We start from the raw sequence: 22,678 nt of genomic DNA, 5'->3' as shown, positions 1-22,678 counted from the left end.
CACCACCTAGTTGAAGAAGCCTTGCATTAAAACTCTTTTTTATATATATAGTGGCCACAGGGGATGCACAAGCCATTTTGTTTCTTCGTGCCGGTCCCAAGCACAGATAAATGGGGAGGGTTACATCAGGAAGGGCATCTGGTGTAAAATTTTTACATATCAATATGCTGACAACAATACAAATTTCCATACTGGATCGGTTGAGCCCCAGGTTAACAATGACTGTCACCAGTACTGTTAGGCAATGGGGTGCTGGTGAAAATTGGGCTACTGTTGGCCAAAGAAGGAGAAGAAGAGGGGGGAGAAGTGTCCGGAGGCAGGATGAGAGGAGGAAGGTAAAGAAAGTGGAACTGAGGGTAGGAATTTTGAATGTTGGCAGTATGACTGGTAAGGGGGAGAGTTAGCAGATATGATGGAGAGAAGGAAGGTTGATATATTGTGCATGCAAGAGACTAACTGGAAGGGGAGTAAGGCCAGTTGGATCGGAGGTGGATTCAAATTGTTCTATCATGGTGTGTCTGGGAGGAGAAATGGGGTAGGGGTTATTCTAAAGGAACAGTATGTCAGGAGTGTTTTGGAGGTGAAAAGAGTGTCAGACAGAGTAATGATTATGAAGCTGGAAATTGGAGGTGTGATGATGAATGTTGTTAGTGCATATGCTCCCAAGTTGGGTTTGTGATGGATAAGAAAGAAGATTTTTGGAGTGAGTTGAATGAAGTGATAAACAGTGTACCCAAGGGACAGAAAATGGTGATTGGAGCAGATTTCAATGGACATGTTGGTGAAGGGAACAGAGGAGACAAGGAGGTGATGGGTAGGTATGGTTTCAAGGAGAGGAATGAAGAAGGTCAGAGGATAGTAGATCTTGCCAAAAGGATGGACATGGCTGTGGTGAATATGTATTTTGAGAAGAGGGAGGAACATAGGGTGACGTAACAGAATGGAGGAAGATGCACACAGGTGGATTACGTCCTATGCAGAAGAGTCAATCTGAAGGAGATTGAAGACTGCAAAGTGGTGGCAGGGGAAAGTGTAGTTAAGCAGCATAGGATGGTGGTCTGTAGGATGATGTTGGATATCAAATGGAAGAGAGTGAGGGCAGAGCCAAGGATTAAATGGTGTAAGATGATAAAGGAAGACTGCAAGGTTGAGTTTAGGGAGGAGGTGAGACAGGCACTAGGTTACAATGAAGAGTTACCAGACAGTTGGGCAACTACAGCAGATGTAGTAAGGGTGACAGCAGGAGGGCTGCTTGGTGTGACATCTGGATAGAGGAAGGAGGAAAAGGAAACCTGGTGGTGGAATGGAGAGATTTACAGAGGAAGAGAATGGCAAATAAGAAGTGGGATAGTCAGAGAGATGCAGAAAGTAGAAAAGAGTACAAGGAGATAAGGCGAAAGGTATAGGAGAGGTTGGACACTAAGGAGGGAGAAAAGGACTTGTACCGATTGGCTAGACAGAGGGACTGAGGTGGGAAAGATGTGCAGCAGGTTAGGGTGATAAAGGATTAAGATGGAAACGTACTCACAAGCTGGGAGAGAGTGTTGAGTAGATAGAAAGAGTACTTTGAGAGGTTGATGAATGAAGAGAACGAGACAGAGAGAAGGTTGGATGACGTGGAAAAGTGAATCAGGAAGTGCAATGGATTAATTATTAACTATTATTGTTATTATTATTATTAACAAGGAGGAAGTAAGGACAGCTGTGAAAAGGATGAAAAATGGAAAAGCCGTTGGTCCAGATGACATACCTGTGGAAGCATGGAGGTGTTTAGGAGAGATGGCAGTGGAGTTTTTAACCAGATTGTTTAATGGAATCTTGGAAAGTGACAAGAAGCCAGAGGAGTGGAGAAGAAATGTACTGGTGCCGATATTTAAGAATAAGGGGGATGTGCAGGACTGTAGTAACTACAGGGGGATAAAGTTGATGAGCCACAGCATGAAGTTATGGGAAAGAGTAGTGGATGCTAGGTTAAGAAGTGAGGTGATGATTAGTGAGCAGCAGTATGGTTTTATGCCAAGAAAGAGCACCACAGATGCAATGTTTGCTATGAGGATATTGACGTATTGAAGTATAGAGAAGGCCAGAAGGAGTTGTATTGCATCTTTGTTGACCTGGAGAAGCATATGACAGGGTGCCTTGAGAGGAGCTGTGGTATTGTATGAGGAAGTCGGGAGTGGTAGAGAAGTATGCAAGAGGTTGTACAGGATATGTACGAGGGATGTGTGACAGTGGTGAAGTCTGCGGTAGGAGTGACGGATGCATTCAAGGTCGAGGTGGGATTACATCAGGGATCGGCTCGGAGCCCTTTCTTATTTGCAATGGTGATGGACAGATTGACAGACGAGATTAGACAGGAGTGCCTTTGGACTATGATGTTTGCTGATGACATTATGATCTGTAGTAAGAGTATGGAGCAGGTTGAGGAGATCCTGGAGAAGTGAAGATATGCTCTAGAGAGGAGAGGAATGAAGGTCAGTAGAAACAAGACAGAATACATGTGTGTGAATGTGAGGAAGGTCAGTGGAATGGTTAGGATGCAAGGAATAGCGTTGGTTAAGGTGGATGAGTTTAAATACTTGGGATCAACAGTATAGAGTAACCGGGATTGTGGAAGAGAGGTGAAAAAGAGATTGCAGGCAGGGTGAAATGGGTGGAGAAGTGTGTCAGGAGTAATTTGTGATTGACTGTTATCAGCAAGAGCGAAAGGCAAGGTCTACAAGACTGTAGTGAGACCAGCTTTGTTAAATGGGTTGGAGACGGTGGAACTGACCAGAAAGCAGGAGACAGAGCTAGAGATGGCAGAGTTAAAGATGCTAAGATTTGCATTGGGTGTGACAAGAATGGACAAGATTAGAAATGAGTACATTAGAGGGTCAGCTCAAGTTGGAAAGTTAGGAGACAAAGTCAGAGAAGTGAAAATATGTTGGTTTGGACATGTGCAGAGGAGAGATACTGGGTATATTGGGAAAAGGATGCTAAGGATAGAGCTGCTGCCAGACAAGAGGAAAAGAGGAAGGCCTAAGTGAAAGTTTATGGATATGGTGAAAGAAGACTTGCAGGTGATAGATGTAACAGAGCAAGATATAGAGGGCAGGAAGATATGGAACAAGATGAACTGCTGTGGCAACCCCTAACGGGAGCAGCCGAAAGAAGAAGAAGAAGCTTATGGAAATTACTCTTCATCAATTCATAACGATCAGACATTGGATCAGTGGGCTCAGAGCTTCAGGGTCATCCGGTGATGTGGATAAGTAAAGCTGGATGTTAATCTGCATAACTATGGTAGGTCACCTTGTGTTTTGAGATAGGTTGAGTCAGAGTGTCAAGTACTGCATAAAAAGAACCCATGGACTACAAAAGTTGAATAAATTATTATGAAGAAATAAATAAATAATTGTGGAACCATATATTTATGTAGTTTTAAACACACATTCATAAATATTAAATTTTATTTTGAGAATGGAACATTCTAATCTCAATTAATGATTCACAGCCATATTACAAAATACTGTATTAGCCCAAGGCTACATTTAGGCACAATTCTGATGTGTCTGTGATGTACCATTACTGAGCTTTCCAGTTCTTACTGCAGATATACATTAAATCCGTTTCCACTGATAAAAAATATTCAAGTGATATAAATTGATTCAAGTGTTATTCATATTAGGTATAACAGACAGATACATTTTTTTTCTCTGTAGGGATTTGATTTCAATTTAAGTATTTCAGTATTGAATCACACCATGTGATATTTTAAAGTGTAAATAAATCAAATACTGTGACTCAAGTGTCAAAAATATCAAGGATTAGGGATACTATTTCATTCTGGGTTCACGTGTACTTCTTATGTCTACTGTATGCTAGTGCTATTTTTTACTCGCAATATATTTGTCATTTTGCTTTGTAGTGAGTTTCTTTAAATGTGTTTACACTTTTGATGAAACTTTGTATATGATATAAAATTGATTAGCTGTTTCAATTTACAGTATATTTAATTTAGGACATTTTTTTGTGTAACTGTGCCAATATGAGTTGTGACAGAATGTGTTACTAGCTGAGTCTCATTTAAAATTGACACTTGGGTTGCTGATATTTTTCTAAAACTGGCTGGTTAACAATGCATAACTGCTTTCTTTAACACATTGTTTTATAAGTGTTAAATATGGGCAAACAGCCATGGATGCTATTACAGTTTACATTCCCAGTTTTGGGTCCCTTTGAAATACACCAGTGAAAATGTCACCCTAAGCACACTGTTTGCATTGTTCTTTTTTCATCTTTCATACTATACAATTGCTGAGTGCATGATCAGATTAAAGGAGAATTTGTCAAAGACCACTGTATCCATTCCTTTTTTACATCTATTTTGCATTTACTGATTGGTGGTCTACAACATCTTCTATCAACAGATGTCAGAAGGTCGCAGCATATCCTGGAAGGATTGCCAGTCACATGGAGCTATAATTCAGATTTTATGGGAAAAATTTTCATTATTCATTAGCCTACTAAAGAAATATAAACTGAAGCTTACTGATAACAGTTTAGTACCAGCAAGTCTAATTATACTTTCTCCTGGAATCCTTTAAATTATAATATTAAACATCTGAAGATTTTGCGTGATGTAATAAGACAATTAATATCTTATGACTGATTATCAGAATGCAGAAAACTATTAAATCTTTATCAATAATAATTTCTTCCAACACCTAGTACCACGTAATAATGACATTGTCTTATGCTGTATATTCATTATTGCAATCAGTCAACAGAATTTGTAATTATTATCTATACACTGCACTGTAAATAAGCTAAAAGTAAATTAAAATGCTGATGAAACACAGTACATTGGTTAGAGCTGAATACAATTGTCATTGTGGTGATACATTGTTTAGCACTGCTATGCCACAGTACCTGGGTTTAAATCCTGACCCAGATAATGTCTGTACAGAGTTATTAAGTCACGCACTGTTCATGTTAGATTTCTTCTTGTACTCAGATTTCTTCCCACATCCCAAGTACTGTACAATCAGGCCAGTCTAGTTTTAATAAGTAGTAAATTGTCCCAATTTAAATGAATGTAACTTTGTCCTTTGATGGTCATAATTGTTTGTGGAAAATATAGAATTGTGACACTTCATAATATGTCAATGGGTCTTTTAGACGTGGACCACTTTTAGAATGCTTGTTTTGCGAAGACTGGACTCTGTGGTTACTTACTTGGCTACTGATTGTCCAGGTGGATTGTCAGATCAGCAAAGGTGCAATAGAGGGGTTTTTGCCATGGTTCATGGAAGTCCTTTCCACCAAGGGCAGATATAACATAAGGTTGTTCTGGATGTGTGCCCAGGAGCCTGTTACAGCACGGTGCCTTTTCACCAATACACCACCCAATCAAACGAGTGAGTGTTCATGCACTGAAATGACCAAGGGTGACCTACCCCCACCTCCACTTGATTAAATGACTCCCTCTTGGTGCGCTAAAATGACCAAGGGGGGCCCATAACCGCAACACTGATCGATTTAAATAAGCTAGTTAAAATGCCATGCTGCATTAAACAACTGGGTTTTTACATGCTGCATTGTTAAAAGTAAGTTCAACTCTTTGTTAAAAAGCTAATTCACCAAGGGGCCTGTGAGATTTTTAATCTCGCTTTGTTCACCACATACTGTACATCATGCTCCCTTTATATCAACAGGACAGAGGATGTGGTTGGCTGGTTTGGGCTCCTTGCATCACAAATCTCCAGTGATTGGCATTGTATTTGACTTATGAAGACCACATGAAGAAGGCACAGTAGTGCCTCCCAACATAGCCTGCAGTATCATACAGGCTAAATCTTGCTGTTTTGTAAGATGCATATATTCCAGATGTTTACAAACAGAATTTACATTTGTTTTACAAAATATGGTTTAAGATTAGTGTAAGACTCACCAAGTATGCAAACTGTATGTACAATGAGTATTATCGAAGGAAAGTTATTCTGTGGAATTGGCTACTGACTTTCTTTGAAAATAATGTATAGTTGTAACAGAACTTCTTAAATATTAATGTCAATTAAGATGTGCTTAGTGTGTCATCCTGTATCTGCTAATGAAAAAAATGATAATGGTTATTCCCACATTGGGAAAAAAAAAAGATTAAAGTTGAAACATTTTGGTCTTGTAGCCATCATCGGGTTATGATTCTAATGTTCATTTTTTTCAGGCTAAGAATAACATTTACCTATTTTATCTGTTTGAACGAGATACTTTCCTTTTTTTGTATGCAGCTTTAGAGTTTAGATTTTTAGCGTTTCTGGATGTTACTATCAGCCACCTTGTAGTGTACACTTAGATTCTGATTCCCTGGCTTCTTGATAATGGTAATCTTCTTAGGGTTACTATTGTATAAGCTCCTTTTATTTACATTAGCGTATCAGGTAACACAAACAATATAAAGAAGCACACTTTTTTTATTATCTGGATGTTTTGGCCAATTAAATTCTTACATAACTGCTTTTGACTTTAGTACTGTGTGATGTTTAGTATAATTTAAAGCACTATCTTCCAGTGTAAGAATTTTACTTTAAATGATTACAAATAATTATAATTCTTTCTGTGAAAAAATATTTTCTAATGTTGATGTGAAATTTACTTGTAACCAAATTACATTGTTTTTTTTAAAGAAATCCAGGTTTCAGTGTGGCTTCTTCTTTTCAAAATATTCAGGGTTAGTTAAAATGATGTAAGCAACTTGAATGCTTTATTATAGAGTACCTACAATTGTTACTGTGACAAAGAAAGTATAAAATGCAAGAGTAAAAGTATTTGTTTCTAAAAGCTATCTCATTATCAGTCAATGTTGATGTTGCTGCAGCCATTGCAATCAGACAACTAGTTTCTGGAAAAGGAAGTCTGTCCTACATGGCATCACCCATGGAGAAACTATTTTGTGTTCCTTCTTCTAATAAAACAAAATCAGTTTCCTCTTTGTGTTTATTGTTCTTGGTTAAATTTCATAAGGTCCGACCAACTTCATTTGCAATTGTTATATGGTAAAACCAGTGGAGGATGCAATCTAGGTTGTCCTAGTTCTGATGAAGCAACTAATGAGCATGTGTGACAGGCCTTAAATTACTGTCTTCTCCTTTAACCTCTCTTCATGCCCTTCAGTCTTGCAATAAATTGAATGGATCCACCTTAGATTTTATATACAGTTCCTTGAAAAAGTATACCGGTCGCCTTCCTTGTTTCATATAAATGTTTGGGATGAACTGTGGTGCTGATCAATTGTCTAAAATTTTTTATTTGTAAATCAAACAAAAATACAAAAATGGAAATGTCAACAACTTGTAAGTAAGCACCCCTCTTCCATTCCGTACTTGGTTGAATAACCTCTCACAGCTATTACAGAAAGTAGTCTTTCTTTCATCAGCCTGTATTAAGTTTATACAATGTGATGGAGTAAGATTTGCCCATCCATCTTTGCATAATTGTTCAAATTGTGATAGGTTAGATGGGAAGCAAGCAGTGAACAGTAATTATTAGGTCTCAAAAGCCACACAGGCATAGTTATTTGAGGAGGTCAAATTCAGGAATCTGACTGGACCATTCAGAGACATAAAATTTCTTTGTAGCATCATCCAAGTGAGCTTTTGCAAATAATTTATGGGCAAAATTATTTTGTGCAATGCCTTGGAGATTGTTGAGCCATAAAGATCCTCTCCAATCACAGTCACTGACTTCTGCAACTCATTCAGAGTGGCAGTTGTCATCACAGTGTCCTTTTTGACAGGTGTCATTGTTGTTCGGAGATTAAGTTTAAATGGATGGCTGTGTTGCTGATGAATTACATTTAACTTTGAGGTATGTTAAGTGCATTTGATGTGGTCTTGTATTTTTCCCTAGATGCGAGCTTCTCTGTAATTATATCCTGCATTTGTTTTGAATGCACTTTTGTCTTAATTTTGATTTGTTTTTGGAAAAAATCTTTACCATGCTGTAATAACACTAAGCGGGGGGTAGGGTTTGAGTAGCTAAGTTTCTGTTGATTTGGCATGATGTACACAATTTTGTAGATCAACCAGAAAAATTCTTAGTTTAATATATTGTACAGTAGATTTAGTATCCGAGACAACATACAGGCTGTCCCCGGGTTACGTACAAAATAGGGACTGTAGGTACTGTATGTAATTAAGTTGAAATTGTATGTAAGTTGGAACAGGTACATAAATTTAATAAATGCTATTGTTGACTGACTGTAACCAAGTGCTCTGCCAATGAATGATGGAGTTTCACCTCTCTCTGACCTTTTTATTATTTCTACTTTATTTTCAATGATGATGGTTTTTCTCTTCTTTACTGTATCACCAGCACTTGCACAAGATTTTTGTTTCAGAGACATTTTTGAAGGGTGAAGACAAAAGGTCTGTGCTCTTCTCCACAGCACTGTGCACGCTGTCACAGCAGGAAGGCACCAGTCGTCAATACGTCTGATGTACTGACAAGAGACAACTTCCTGCTATGTGCATACAGAACAAGCAGGCTTTCTATTGGGAATGAATGGGGGTGGCGAGGGGCGGTTCATCACCAGCCCACCTCACAGTCACCTCCACTACAGTATGTTGCCTGCAGTGTCCGCTAACTGAGAACGAAAATGGTGCGGCCAAAGGCGGGTAGTCAATCTCCCACCACCGCCCCCTTTCAACAGGCAGCCATCTGAGGCACACTACAATGCTACCCCCGCTGCCCTGTTCACCCTCAAAGGCCTCCGTTCAGCCACAACCGGGTCACCACTTACAGCATTACCAGCAGCCCACTGAGAATGGACGGGGCAGCTGTGTGTGGTGGGCGGGAAATTAAACGCCCCCCTCCGCTCCATCCAGCCTGTGTCCAGTCAGGAGCAGTAGCTGCGCCGGCATAGTGAGCAGGCAGCGAACCGCCTCATCGAGCCTCCGTCCTGCACACGAGCGATAGCTGTGGCTCCAGTAACTATGGACCACGGGTCACTGCTTGCTGCCGGGAGCCGCCCAAGGGACACTACACTGCGCGAGCAGCGAAATCACCCCCCTCCAGCCTCAGTACAACCGCCACTTGCGCCGTCCCCAGGCCGAAGACGACGGAGCGGCAGTTACTGAGGTGCATGCGTCGCAGCTACGGCCCCGTTTGTAAGTCGTAGGTCAGATGTCCGTAACCTGGGGACTACCTGTAATGTGAAATTAACTTTCAACTGTGAATAATTTTCAATGTATTGGATACTTCATTTTGCAGATGTGGCCACTTAAGTTTATCAGATAATTTAAGTAGATGATCAGATATTTTTCTTTAAACATTTTCTGATAGAGAGTAGAATTCATATTTTATTCAGTTTTGTGAAGACTTCCAGCTCTAAAGTCAGCAAAGCATCCCCACGCCATCATACTACCTCCGCAATGTTGGACTGTTGGCATGATGTTCTTACTGTGGAATAATATGTTTTGTTTATTCTGGACATTTATAGACCCATATACACTGATTTGTTTTTCACTACAAGACGAAAACTGTCATATGAGTAGGTCTGTGATTTTTCTTTCATTTTGACGCTCAGTTTTATAACAGAAAACTTAAGTTGCTGCAACATACAAAACTAATGCATGCCAGTGCATTACTAGCGCAGATCCACAGTTTCAGAACCAAAATCAATTGCATAGTATATGCATAGGGTAGACTTTAGGAAAGTAAGTTTTAAAAGGAGAAAATTACTCAATATAAAGCATTAGTGACAAAAATCATATGTCAGTTATACCATACTTTGCTTCAGGAGAGGGTATATCATTCAAGTGCAATTACTGCCAAAGCACTTCTCACCATTGTTATGACCAACTAGAGTAACAAAACTCTGTTTTTGAAACACTATTTATATATCCTTTTTGTAACACACTTATTCTGTGTCATTTATATGCACCTGTTGTCAACCAAGTTAACCAAATTATTTGGAATTTTACTGCTGGAGACAATGGAGTGCCAAAATCAGAATTCACTAGAAAGGGCTCGTGACCAGGTCAAAGCTTTTAATTAAACAAATTAAAAATTTTATTTGGATGTGCAATATAATAATACATTTTAATATGCCATGTTAGTTTGCTAACATTTTATCTGATGTAAATGTTTTGTATTTAAAATATGATCAATGGCATAATTTTACAAATTCTAACTTTTTATAGATTTAATTCAGTGGTTTCTTTTCACATTATACATCTTTCATAGATAATTCTCTTTTATTTTGATTTGGAAAAAATATGCATATATATAGTATGCATATTGTAATCATTGACATCAGAGCAGATAATATCATTATCCTGTGGGACTTCTTTTCTAATGACTGATTGGCAAAAATTGATTACTAAGTGCAAATATTACCCAAAGCAGTGTAAGATGAAAACAAGTTCAAGTTCAAAGTTTATTGTCATGTGCACAGTAAGGAAACTCGTTTCCCTGTACAATTACATTTTTTCTTTGCTGTCCACACCAAATGACAAAACCAATGTATAAAGACAAACATAAATAATAAGTAGCAGATAGATAATAAGTAACAGAGGCAGCATAAAGTATAAAAACAGAATAGAAATATAAAGTGTAATGTGCAGGTAGGTGTGTGATGGACAAGTCAAATACAGTTGTGTGAGGTAGATAGAATGAGGTGAACCATGGTTATAAACTCCAGTCAGTTATTTAGGAGTCTTATGGCCTTGGGAAAGAAATTCTTTAGCCAGTAAGTCCTGCATTTCATAGTTTTATACCTTCTGCCTGAGGGTAGAAGTGTGAACAGTTCGTGTTGGGGGGGATGGGGTCCCTGAGGATCAAGGCAATTCTCCTGCGGACCCTGCAGTTGTAGATGCTCTGCAGAGAGGGCAGTGGTGTCCTAGTGATCTTCTCAGCAGTCTTTACCACTCTCTGCAGGCGTTTGCGATCCATAGCAGTAGTGTTACTGTACCACACGGTGATGCAGCTGGTCAAGATGCTCTCAACAATGCAGCTGTAAAAGTTGCCAAGGATCTTAGTAGACATAATAAACTTCCTCATCCTCCTCAGAAAGTACAGCCACTGTTGAGCCCTCTTGACTAGCTGTGTGGTGTTAAGTGTTCAAGTGAGGTCCTCACTGATGTAGACGCCCAGGTATTTAATGCTGCTCACCCTCTCCACTTCAAGCCCTCGGATGAACAGTGGCCAGTGAGGTCTCCTCTCCTTCCTCATGTCCACTATCATCTCCTTCATCTTGTCTGTGTTGAGGGTGAGGTTGTTGTCCTCACACCATGACACCATACTGGCCACCTCCCTCCTGTAGGCCGCCTCATCCCCACCAGTGATGCATCCTATCACTGCGGTGTCTTCTGCAAAGTTTAGGATGATGTTATCTTTGTGGGAGGCGACACAGTCGTGGCTGAACAGCATGTAGAGGATGTGGCTGAGGACGCATCCCTGTGGGGTGCCTTTGTTTGTGATAATGGTGGCTGAAATCCTATTACCAATCCTGACAGACTGGGGCCTGCTAGTCAGAAACTCTAGGAGCCAGTCACAGAGGTTGGGGTGCAGACCACATGCAGACAGTTTATGGATGAGTTTATGGGAGATAACCGTGTTAAAGGCGGAGCTGTAGTCAACAAAGAGCATACTGATGTAGAGTCTTTGTTCTCCAGAGGGGAGAGGGAATAATGTAGTGCAGCCGCGATGGCATCTGAGGTGGACCTATTGGGCCGGTAGGCATACTGCAGGGGGTCCAGAGTGTTTGGTATGCTGCTCTGAATGTGGGCCAGCACCACTCTCTCAAAACAGTTCATGATGATTGGAGTGAGTGCTACCAGCCTGTAGTCATTCAGGCAGGTGGGTGGGCTTTTTTTATTAAGTGGAGTGATGATTGTAGTCTTAAAACAGGACGGAACGATGCTCTGACTTAGGGAAAGGTTGAAGATGGAGCAGAGAACATTAGCCAGCTTGCTGTGAGAGCCCGCCCAGGGATGTTGTCTGGTCCTGCTGCCTTACGGGCCTTACGGGCGTTGATCTTAGTGCTTTGTGTACCTGACCTGAGGAGACCGTTGGAGGAGGGGAGGGGGGGTTGCGTGGTCCAGGTGTGTGTGTTTGTCTCCACTCTGTGCTGTTGCTGGATGTCTCAAAGCGGGTGTAGAAAGTGTTGAGATCAACTGGCAGACTGTCTGTGGAGCTAATTGTGCTGGTGGTGGTTCTAGAGTCTGTGATGTGCTGTAGGCCCTGCCACATACTTCGAGTCAGCTGTAGAATAGAAGCTCATGATGAATATTATTAAACAAGATGCACTTGTATCCCTATATGCTGGATTTAGTGTTACAGTATTTTGATAATATCTCATCCATATAGGTAGAAAACCACTACCTGGGCAAGACTGGTTGCATCAACAGAAATACAATGACAGTCAGTGTTCTTTCTCATACTATTTAAACATGCAACACATGCTTTAGAGATGTGCAATTCTGCTCAAAGTGCCTCACTAACTCTGCATTGAAATCAATATCACATCAGCTGTTTTTTTCTGAAGTTCTGCAAATGTGCACTACTTGCCGGAAGTGCTGATGTCAAGTTTTAGTACATCACCACAAGGACTCCACATTCTTTATAGAGTATCAACATTTCTTAGACCTAAACTGATCCATAAGGATTCTTGATGACAAAACATCTGAAGGGGTGATGCGAAACAGCTAGTGGTGTTTGAGGCTAATAATAATGGCCACCTGAAAGCATGAGTAAGCCTTTATGTATATCCAGTTTCTTTTAGTCTATTTGGGAAAGAAAGAGCTTATAAGGAAAGCAGCTCTAATATTGTTTCTATTAGAAGCTGGGTTAAAATTGTAATCTCTAGGTTGCAATTTTATCTCAGTTTACAGAATTGCACTGTGGTAAATGCCAGTAGCCAACCACGAACCCACAATGTCTGGATTACAATGGCCTTCAGAAGGAGAGAGAGGACAGACTGAGATTGGTTTGGTGCTTGAGCAGGAAGAAGTCAGATCAACCTATTCATAAAGCAGATGGGAGTAATCTTAAAAAATCAATTTGTAGCTGGACTCTTCTTGAGAGCCAGTTTGCTGTGGTGTTGTGCTCTCATCTTCTCTGTAGCTTGAACAGATAGACAAATTAGACTTTTGAGTTAAGATTCAATCTTACTTAGTACTCTCTTGGATTTCTGTGGCTTTCAGGAGCAGTCTGTTATCAGACAGATCAAATAGGAGACTCCTGGCTTGGTCAAACAAATGCTCCTTTTGAACACTGCAAGCAGAGACCTTTCTGGTGATGTCTGCTGAGCTTTTTCTTTCACTCATGCCCATACCGAATTGTGCAATGCAATTTAATAAGACACCCAATGAAGTTCATGGAGTAATATCAAGTAAAAGTAAAGGACAAGTAGCCATGAAACACTACTGTACTCTCCACCCATGAGTAGTGATTGACCAGCCTGAACGTAAAGAAGTTACAACAAACTGCACTAAGACTTTCAAGCAGGTGAACTGAAGCATAGCTGAGTATAAAACAGCTTTTAGAACTTTAACAGCAGACTTAGGCTGGAACAAACCCACTCTAATTTCTGCTTTTACTAAGAGACTTGCATAAGAACTAAAATGACTCTGTAGCTAACTAGTTAAAACCTAAAATAGGGAAATAATGCTCATCCCTATTTAGGGTTGGTGGGGTGAGTAAGTGTAGTCAATGCAGTTATATAAATCATTTTCTTTTGCCAATTAAAATTAATAATTCTTTTTTACTTTCTACTTTAGTGGACTCAGGAGTAGGGGGGGTTCTACTAGTTCAGGCTTGGCCAAACAACTGAATTATATATAGTAAGCTCCCAGTTAAGACCAGGGAAGGGTTTCTACTCATTGATGCAGGGCACATGTGAAAAGGGGTTATACTGTTTATTACTAAACCAGTAATGGCACATGTTGGGGATTTTATATCAGAAATTCTATTTTTTTAACCTGCCATGTGTCTCAAACCAGATTCTATGAGGTTGCCTATGACTTAAGATTCACTATTAATTAATTAGGATCATAATGCAAATTAATTAGGATGCAAAGAAACTAAAATCCTGCAGTCAGACTGGTTTTGGTCATTGTCTAAAACATTTTTCCCACCAAGATTAGAAATATAGATCTTTCACCTATCCAATATCAAGATGTTCAGGATGTTTTTAATAAACAATGAGCACACAAATTAATGCTATGCTACTGTAACGCCTATACTATTGATCATCTTCCTGGTGCTTCTCTGCCTAAGGGGAAGTTTTATGTCAAAACCAGAAGCATAAGCTATGGAAGATTCCATTAAAGAAAACTTAGCAAATAGCTTTATTAGGCTTTCCAGACATCCTATATAAATTTTTTCTTTATGTAAAGAAAGAACTATTCAGTAAGACTTAAATTTAACAAAATAATAGTAAAAAAACAACACCCATTCCTCTACTATTTTTACTTCACTGGACCTTAGAAACATGTACAAGGGAGGTGTGGAAGGAGATTAGAGACTTATTGTTGTGTTGTATTATTGTAGAAGAGAGTTGGAAAAACAGTGGAAATAAAGAATAAAAAAAAAATCTTGTATTTGAACCTAGGGTTGTGTTGTGCAGTTGCATCTTGAGAGTTTGGGGTGCTGTTACTCCCCCTACTGGTCACAAGGGTTACTTTTAGCCTTGATGAATTTCAGATGGAGATTTTTAAATGTGCCCTGGATTTCCTCTTAAAAGGCCATGTAGAAATTAATAGAACAAACAGAATTATTGAATGACATTTTTTGCGATATTCTTTGATTTCAGGCTATGAAAATTGTGTGAAGAAGAAAGCTTTTCCGGGATTTTAGTAATGCCGTTGCAATGTTGCTTCCTTCTACATGACTCTAGTAAGACATTGCATTAGATTTTATTACAAATTTATTCCCTTTTCTTGGTAACAAATTATTTTGGTTATTATTGACTGGTTTTCTTCAACTGCTTATTTTGAACACATGGAACAAAACTACCCTTTATAAAGAATTTTGTTACTGTTTCTATTAAATTTTGTTTAACAGAGGTTTGCAGTTTAGTTCTTAGTTTTGGAAATTATTTTGTGCTAAAGTAGGTATTATCTTTTATTTATCTTCCAGCCTTTATCTGGGGAGTAATGGGCAAAGTGAACATGTAAACCAAGTTTTCAAAAATATCATAAATGTACTTGTGGATTCCTCACAGTCAGATTGATCAGAACGTTTGGTCTTTGCTGAATGGTCTAGGAATGTGCTCTTAACCAAGGCTATGGGAAAGTTACCCTTTGAATGGTACACTTAATGGGTAATTCAATGTTATCAATGTTATTTGAGTTGGATTCTGCAGTTTTAAATATTCCCAGACTTGCAGAACATTTACAGTACTCACATTTCGCGGTCACTGGTTTGGAAGAATCTGTTGATAGCGGAAGCCTCTTCTAAAGGGTTTATAGATAGAAAATATTTCATCATTTCAAACCTGATCAGATTGTGTGGCTCTTGATATGATATATCTACAGTACCAGAGGAATTTCATCCTGTAAACCTGATCTGTGTTTTATTGCGTCACATAAGATTCTAAAAAATGTTTCTGTTTCATATACATTGTCTCTCCCTAGTCCTGTATCCTACATTTTAGTATCATGTTTGAAGCCAGTTTGTATCTGTGCATTTAATCATAACAGGAACCCTCCACCCCTCTGTTTAGGTGGATGCTGATCTGGATATGAAGCTTAATCCATTTTAAAATTAGGAGTACTCAAGTGCATTACCTGTTTTTCTCCTGAAGATTGCTCTTGATTTGTGTATGTGATGTTCGTGATGATCTTCTCCTGTATTAGTTTCATTAATGAGTTTCCACTAAACTCGATAGGCATGTCCTGATTTCACACTTTATGAGTATTGATCTATCGTGATTTTCTAATTGTATAAATTTTTTTTTCTGGATGCCATTTAGGAAATCCAATGCCTTTTTGTGAGCTTTTGGTCACAGCTATATTGTTTTGCTGTTGGCAGTCTCAATAACACTTACATACACGTTCACAGTTACTTTGGTCCATTTGTCTTTTTACAGTTTACCGATCATGCAAATCTTAGGAATGTGGAGAGTACCCCGATAATTTATAAACAGACACTGGAAAAATATGCAGACTCCACAAAGATAGTTACAGTGTTTAGTAATGTTGCTTGATAATGTCAGTATCATTCAACTACAGCCACTTTAAGAGTTTGTTCTGATATTTTCTGTATGTTTATTTATTCACTCTTGTGTGTCTGACACTTAAGCAATGTAAGGAAATAAACAGTAGTTTTACAGCTAATTCATGCAATTCATTATTTATTAACAGGCTGTAGATATTTACAATGGGAGAACAGAAGGATACAGACATTGTCCTTTCTGACCTTCCTGCTCTGGCTGGTGTTCTAGTCACTAAATGACAACCACCTTCTTTCTTTTATTTTTTAACTATATTGCCTTTAGAAGGAGGCCTCTTAAGCTTCTGCTGCCTTCCTTGGCTCTCTTGTTTAAAATCATCTTGCCCATTTGTACATAATAAATTCTTGTTTAACTTGCCAAGCAGGGTTTCTTTAAAGTTCACTGCAAATCAAGATAGTGGCAACTGTACTTCCCACCATGTGGGTTTGTTTTGTTGCTGATGTTTTACCAAAGTTAAGAATTTGAGTCCTTGCTATACTGCTTGTCAGTATACAGCTAGTGAAAAAACAGAGCAGACATTCAGTCATTGGTTTCATTTGCATTAGTATAGTCATTAGAATGTGTATTCCTACATGTGCTCAAGGACAGGCTGGGAGCTAGGTCTTAGTTAGGCGTCAAGGTCAATTTAAGCTGGACAGTTCCTTGTATGCCTATTATGTATAGATCTATAGATATAGATATTATTGCTTTATAATAACAGCTCAATGAACAGGTGTATATTCTGGATTGCAAGCTGTCTGTTCTCTAAAATTTAAAACCCATGGCCATTTTAACCTTAATCTTAGGTTTATTCTGCATGGATTACAGAATTCCATATAGTTTTAGAAAAAATACACAATTGGCCAAAGAAATAAGCATTTCAATGATTCTGCTCACTATTAAATTTTCATGACTATTCAGAAGGAACTTGTTTGTCAAGTGAGAATGAAAGCAGAGAGAGAGAGAGCAAGTTGTCGGAAAGCAAACTATCTTGGAGGTGTGGAAAGGAGGTTAAAGGCAATTCACTTCCCCCTTAGCCAGTATGTCATTGGCAGAGCATGACTGAACAAGTTTCTTCTAGCTTTTAGCTTCAGAGTCACCGGTAAGGTTAGAAGGACACTTTGGATCTGTGGCGTATCTGAAAACTGTAAGCATACTTTACATTTTACATTTCCAGGTGGCCTGCACATTCTTTTATATGACAGGGCTCATGTGGAATTCTTTGTGTTTTCTGGAGCAAGTGCCATGTACACTTTGTAAACTTTTAAAAGCAAATTGTTCTGAGGACATAGTCAGTATCTAGTTGCCTGGAATGAAGGTTTTTCTTTTTTTTAGAAACCGAAACATTTAATTAGTTAAATTTCTGTTGCTCATCTAAAATCTGCATTTTTCTTGCTAATTACAGTACAGAATGTCTTCTGCTCTTTTTAACAATCATTGTTCATAGAAATCTTAATTATTCTGAACTGTCGCAGCATGTCCCTTAACTACAGTATGTTGTGTGTTAGTGTGTTACTTACTCAATAGCATAACATGAGGTTAGAGAATTACTCTTTGCATGCTTCATTATCTGCAAAATTACATAATTTTTTAAAACTTTTTAATCCAATTCATGAGTGAAGTGGCCAGAACCTTGGAGCAAGCCTAGAAATAATCATAAATAGGTCATCAGTTCATAGCAGGGTCCATTCATGCATACATCCACACTCACACAGAGCCATTTTAGAATCACTAGTCAACCTGGCATAATGAACATGTATATGAATAAGAACCCAAAACAGTGTATTGCCTTCTTAGTTTTTGGATTTTTTTCTGATACTATGACATTAGTTATGGTAAATAAATCCAGCTGTGATAGAGTATTTATCTATTTTAAGTTATTCTACCTTCTATGAATTGACAAGTGGGTGGGTAGTGTGTTAACTTGCATGTAGATAAGGTAGCTTGCACCCCACCCAACAGAGGAATTTCAGGCACAATTGAAAATCTGAGGCAGCTTCCTGGTTTATGTCCTTAATTAAAAAATATTAACTACATGTGTATACAGTATACAGTATATAATATACAGTATATCTATGTGCACATGCATACTTGTGAGAACAGAACCCAACTATTTCATTGAATTGTGCTGCTGTATTTGGATGAGAGTAGACTGAGAAGATTATGTTTTGATTATGCTCTTTTTGATGCTCACTATGAAATTTTCAGTTACTTTCAATTCTTCCTTGTACAGTATTTGTTATTTTACAAAGTAACAACAGAGTGAGTTATTGGTAGTAGAAGGATAAATTACAGTTCTAAAAGGCTTACTACTAGCAATATCTGCCAATGCGTATGGCATTGAAAACATTCTTCAAAAATGTATTTGTGATAAATAAAATAAATGAACTCAGCAAACACAGGGTGTTGGTTCACTATCATCTATTCTTTCGTTTTCAAAATATCTTTATTTTAGTTGGTTTTGGTAACTAAAAGCATGAGTTCTTGGCCAAAATGGGTTGCCATCCCTTTACTTTCAACTGACTTTATTTTAGATTAGTTATACTTGATAAACATTGTCAACAGTAATTCCTAAGTACTGTATATAGCTGACTTATCCTAATTGTCTTTTGTAATAGAAATATGAGAATATAGGCAAGAAGATAAACAGAAATTTGAGCTAGTTATAGAAGAATTACCTAAATTGAAAGGGAAATTTAAAATATATATATTTTTTGTCACTAAGTCTGCAGTATATTTTAAAATTACCGGTAATTCAAATCCATCTGTTTTTGGAAAATAAAAATAATTGGAGCCTTGATGGACTGCTATTTCTTTATGGGACGTATTTAATTTTTTGTGCAAAATGAATGTTGACTGCTAGAATTTGTGGATGCCTACATTTATAAAACAATGCTATAAGAAAAACCTCCATCCATTGTCTAAAGCATACATGTTAGTGCTGTTGTCTCATGGATCCACCAAGCTAGGTTCAGATCCTGCATTCAGATACTGTCCTTGTGGAATTTGGACATTCTTATTATACAGTGCCTATAAAATACATTCACCTTCTTGGAGGTTTTCTTATTTTAATATTAAAATAACGTTGAATGAAGATGGACCATTTGCCTTTTTTAACGCTGATCAACAGAAACACTTTATTGTCAAAATGAGAACAGATCTCTATAAAGTTATCTAAATTAATTACAAATATAAAATACAAAATAATTGTTCACATAAGTATTCTTCCTCTTTTATATGGCATACCTGAAAATAATCACTGGAATAGCGTTTTGTATAGTCATGAAGTTTTAACTGATTATAGTATAAATGCACTTGTATCTGGTACATCCAACTCATGGTGAGTAAGTATTATGGCCTAAACTTTACAATGAAGACTAAAGAGCACTCCAAGCAACTCCTTAAAAAGATGATTGGAAAACTTAGGGGAATGGATACAGGAAAATATCCAGGTTAAGGAATATCCCTTGTAGTATGGTTAAATTAATCATTAAGAAATGGAAAGAGAATGATACAGAAGTAAATTTGCCTAGAGCAGGCTGTCCACAAAAACTGAGTGATTACACAAGAAGAAGACTAGTGAAAGAGGCCAGAAAGAGACATATGATAACTCTAAAAGAATTACGGACAACATTGGATGAGTCTGGAAATCTCAGTTAAATAGAAAATTTCACTCACAATCCCAGTGTAACCCAACAGAACCTGAGCAGTTTTGCAAAGAAGAATGGGGGGAAAATTGCAGTGTCCAGATGTACAAAGTTGATAGAGATCTTTCTACGCAGTCACAAGGCTGTCATGATTAACAAAGCTGCATCAACTAAATACTGACATGAAGGTCATGAATACTTACATAATTAATTTTTTTATTTTTTAAATTTGTAATTAATTTAGATCACTTTGCTGAAAGCTGTCTTCAATTTGACATTGAAGAGTCTTTTTCTGTTGATCAATGTCAACTGAAACTGTGTTTCAAAATTGTACAATAATAAAATGTGAAATTCACTGTGATTCACTGTTGTACAATAATAAAATGTAAACATTTTCAAGGAGGTGAATACTTTTTATACACACTGTATGTACATTGGTTTTCTTCAGAGCAATCTGTTTTTTTTTCAATCCTCAAAGACGTGCAAGTTAGGTTAATTGCCAGTTCAAAAATCAGTCCAAGGTGAGTGTGGATGTTTTTTTGAATAGATTCTGTGATAAATTAATACCCTGCCTTGTTTGGGTTCTGGCCCCCAAATCCCATAAATTGGATTAAGTTGGTTTAATGTTGTCATTTTGTTATACTGCACGTTGCAAAAGTCATAATCTAATTGAAAAGAATTGTATTGTTAATATTGTTCAAAAATGGCTTTTATTAGTGGAATATTTATACATACATAGTATAAGAATTTTACTGTATGGGGTTACTGACCCTTTATTCAACATTTTTTCTGTAAATTGTGCAGTTGTTCTTTAGTTTATTGAGGTTTTATTTTCTTTACATAAATAAAACAAATCCAAACTTTAATCCAAACCTATTTTATAAATTTTAATTCTGTCAGTCTACTGTATAGACAGCATTCCTGTTGAGTAATGTAAATATATAACTTATGTACGAGAAATACTGTAGTTAATTATTAGCAAGATTCAATTGCAGTAATTTTAAGCATAATCTAAATATATTTAAATGCTATCATGTTGAAAAATGTGCTATGATATGCAACCAACATGTCTTAATTTACATTTTCTTTACTGCAAAATATTGATATTTCTTACATCAAACAAGAAATTTCTTTTTCCAGAATGCATTATCAGCCTCTTTGAACTGAACCTTTTAACTGGTCCTGGGGACACTCATGATTGCAGGTTTGCGATTCAACCAGGTTCGTAACCAGTGAATTATTCATACTTTTAATAGGTGACATTGTCTGATAATTTGCCTTTTTTATATATTCTTAGTGTTGAGAACAGTGCAATAGTACAATATTTACATTTATACAAATCTTGTATTTTTGCATAAGAAGCGGATAATACCATCCCATACAGCTGGCATGGTGTGACTCAGTGATGACTGAGAAATATCTGCTCTGTCAGTCAGTTCATGTTGAAAAGCTCATATGGCTAAAAACCTGAGGGTGGACAGAATTTACAACGGAACAGGTACGTACAGCACAGTTCCTCAAAGTCTGCCTTTGGCCCCAGTTCAGCACACAGCTCCAAGAGGGTAGCTTTGAAAATCTAAATTGACTTAGTAAACCTGTCATCATCATGGGAGAAGGAATCAGTGTTATCTCTAAATACGCTCTCTCTGCTAATTCTTTCATTTGCAATGTCTTCTAACAACACTAAAGCAGTCATGGTAGTTGGAACAGTCTGGCCATTCCGTACACCATTATATTGTTACAGATTGATTACAATCAAGTGCCTTAGATTTGTAAATGATATGCAATTAACTTTGGTGTATTTGATAAAGCCTGTGTCATGGATGTGAATCTAAAAAAGAAATGGAAGCCACACAGAAACAGTAGCACTGCTTTGATGCTGGGTGACACCTGTCTACAGAACCGAACAGAAATGAGTGTACAAGTGGTCTGAGGCTGCTGTAAAAATGTGCTTAGTGTTATGGCAAGTTTAATTTTTATACAACTCGACGTGAGCGTGGAAATGAGATTACACAGTGTTTATACATAATGCCCCGAACATTAAAAAATTTATATGAGTAAACCTTAAAAATCAAGATAAAGAAAAATAATCCATCAATGTATAATGCATACATTTTTTCTGCATTCTTTTAGAAATTTAACAAAAGAACTCTGTAATTTTTACATTGACACAAAAAATTGAGAAATAAACATTTCTTAATTAAGACAGAAGTTTATTTAAAAACAGAAGTTGCTGGGAAGGAAAGCTTACTGCCAATGGTTCCCAAAGGGATGAGTCTGAGAAATGCTAAATTGCTCTGCCACCGATATATTAGAAGGTCACAAAAGATGAAATCTTAAACCTGGAATTAAACTATAGTGTTTCAAAGCCCAATACACAAATTAAAATATAAGTCATAGAGAACCTAGCTAAAAATTCACTATAACCATAAAGAACTAATAAAATGCACTCACGAATGGTTTTAGATTGAATCTACAAAGCAACCAAATATAGAAGTGGAAGTGACAGAAGGGATCAAACACCAGGGATTGCAAACATTAAAAAAGTGCAAATTGTAAAAACAGGAATCAAAAATCAATGCTGAAGCTGCTGCAGGTGGCCCCAACTTAGGGTTGCCAGATGTCCCTTATATACAGGACATGTCCCATATTTGATAATTTTGTCCCCTGTCCCATACTGACCTTTCAGGGACACCCAAATGTCCCGTATTTAGTTCATTTTCAAATTTTGTAATAAAAATCTATTTTTACTACCTTCTTACGGTACTTAGTTGTAACTTTATAAGTAATTATACTTTCTTTTCTCAGATTCTCTTGATGAAAATAACCCAAA

General features: G+C 37.5%; 1 protein-coding gene across 8 annotated transcripts in view; it reads left to right on the top strand.

The window, feature by feature from the left end:
• The window catches only part of LOC120541974 (carnitine O-palmitoyltransferase 1, liver isoform-like), a 111,252-nt gene that overhangs the window by 10,982 nt on the left and 77,592 nt on the right, over positions 1–22,678 (top strand). For 5 of the 8 annotated variants that reach the window (XM_039774006.1, XM_039774016.1, XM_039774015.1 and 2 more), the window contains exons 1-2: positions 17,239–17,345; positions 20,986–21,066. The exons of 2 other annotated variants lie outside the window; for them this stretch is intronic. The gene's annotated coding sequence lies outside the window, so the exon portion shown is untranslated. Of the gene's footprint in view, positions 1–17,238; positions 17,346–20,985; positions 21,067–22,678 lie in introns of those variants that run through there. One more of the 8 variants, XM_039774005.1, reaches the window with a different exon arrangement.

The sequence above is a fragment of the Polypterus senegalus genome, chromosome 13, assembly GCF_016835505.1.
Source record: "Polypterus senegalus isolate Bchr_013 chromosome 13, ASM1683550v1, whole genome shotgun sequence".
Classification (NCBI taxonomy): Eukaryota; Metazoa; Chordata; class Cladistia; order Polypteriformes; family Polypteridae; genus Polypterus; species Polypterus senegalus.
The sequence above is the reverse complement of the archived record's forward strand: the minus strand, read 5'-3'. Positions and strand labels throughout refer to the sequence as shown.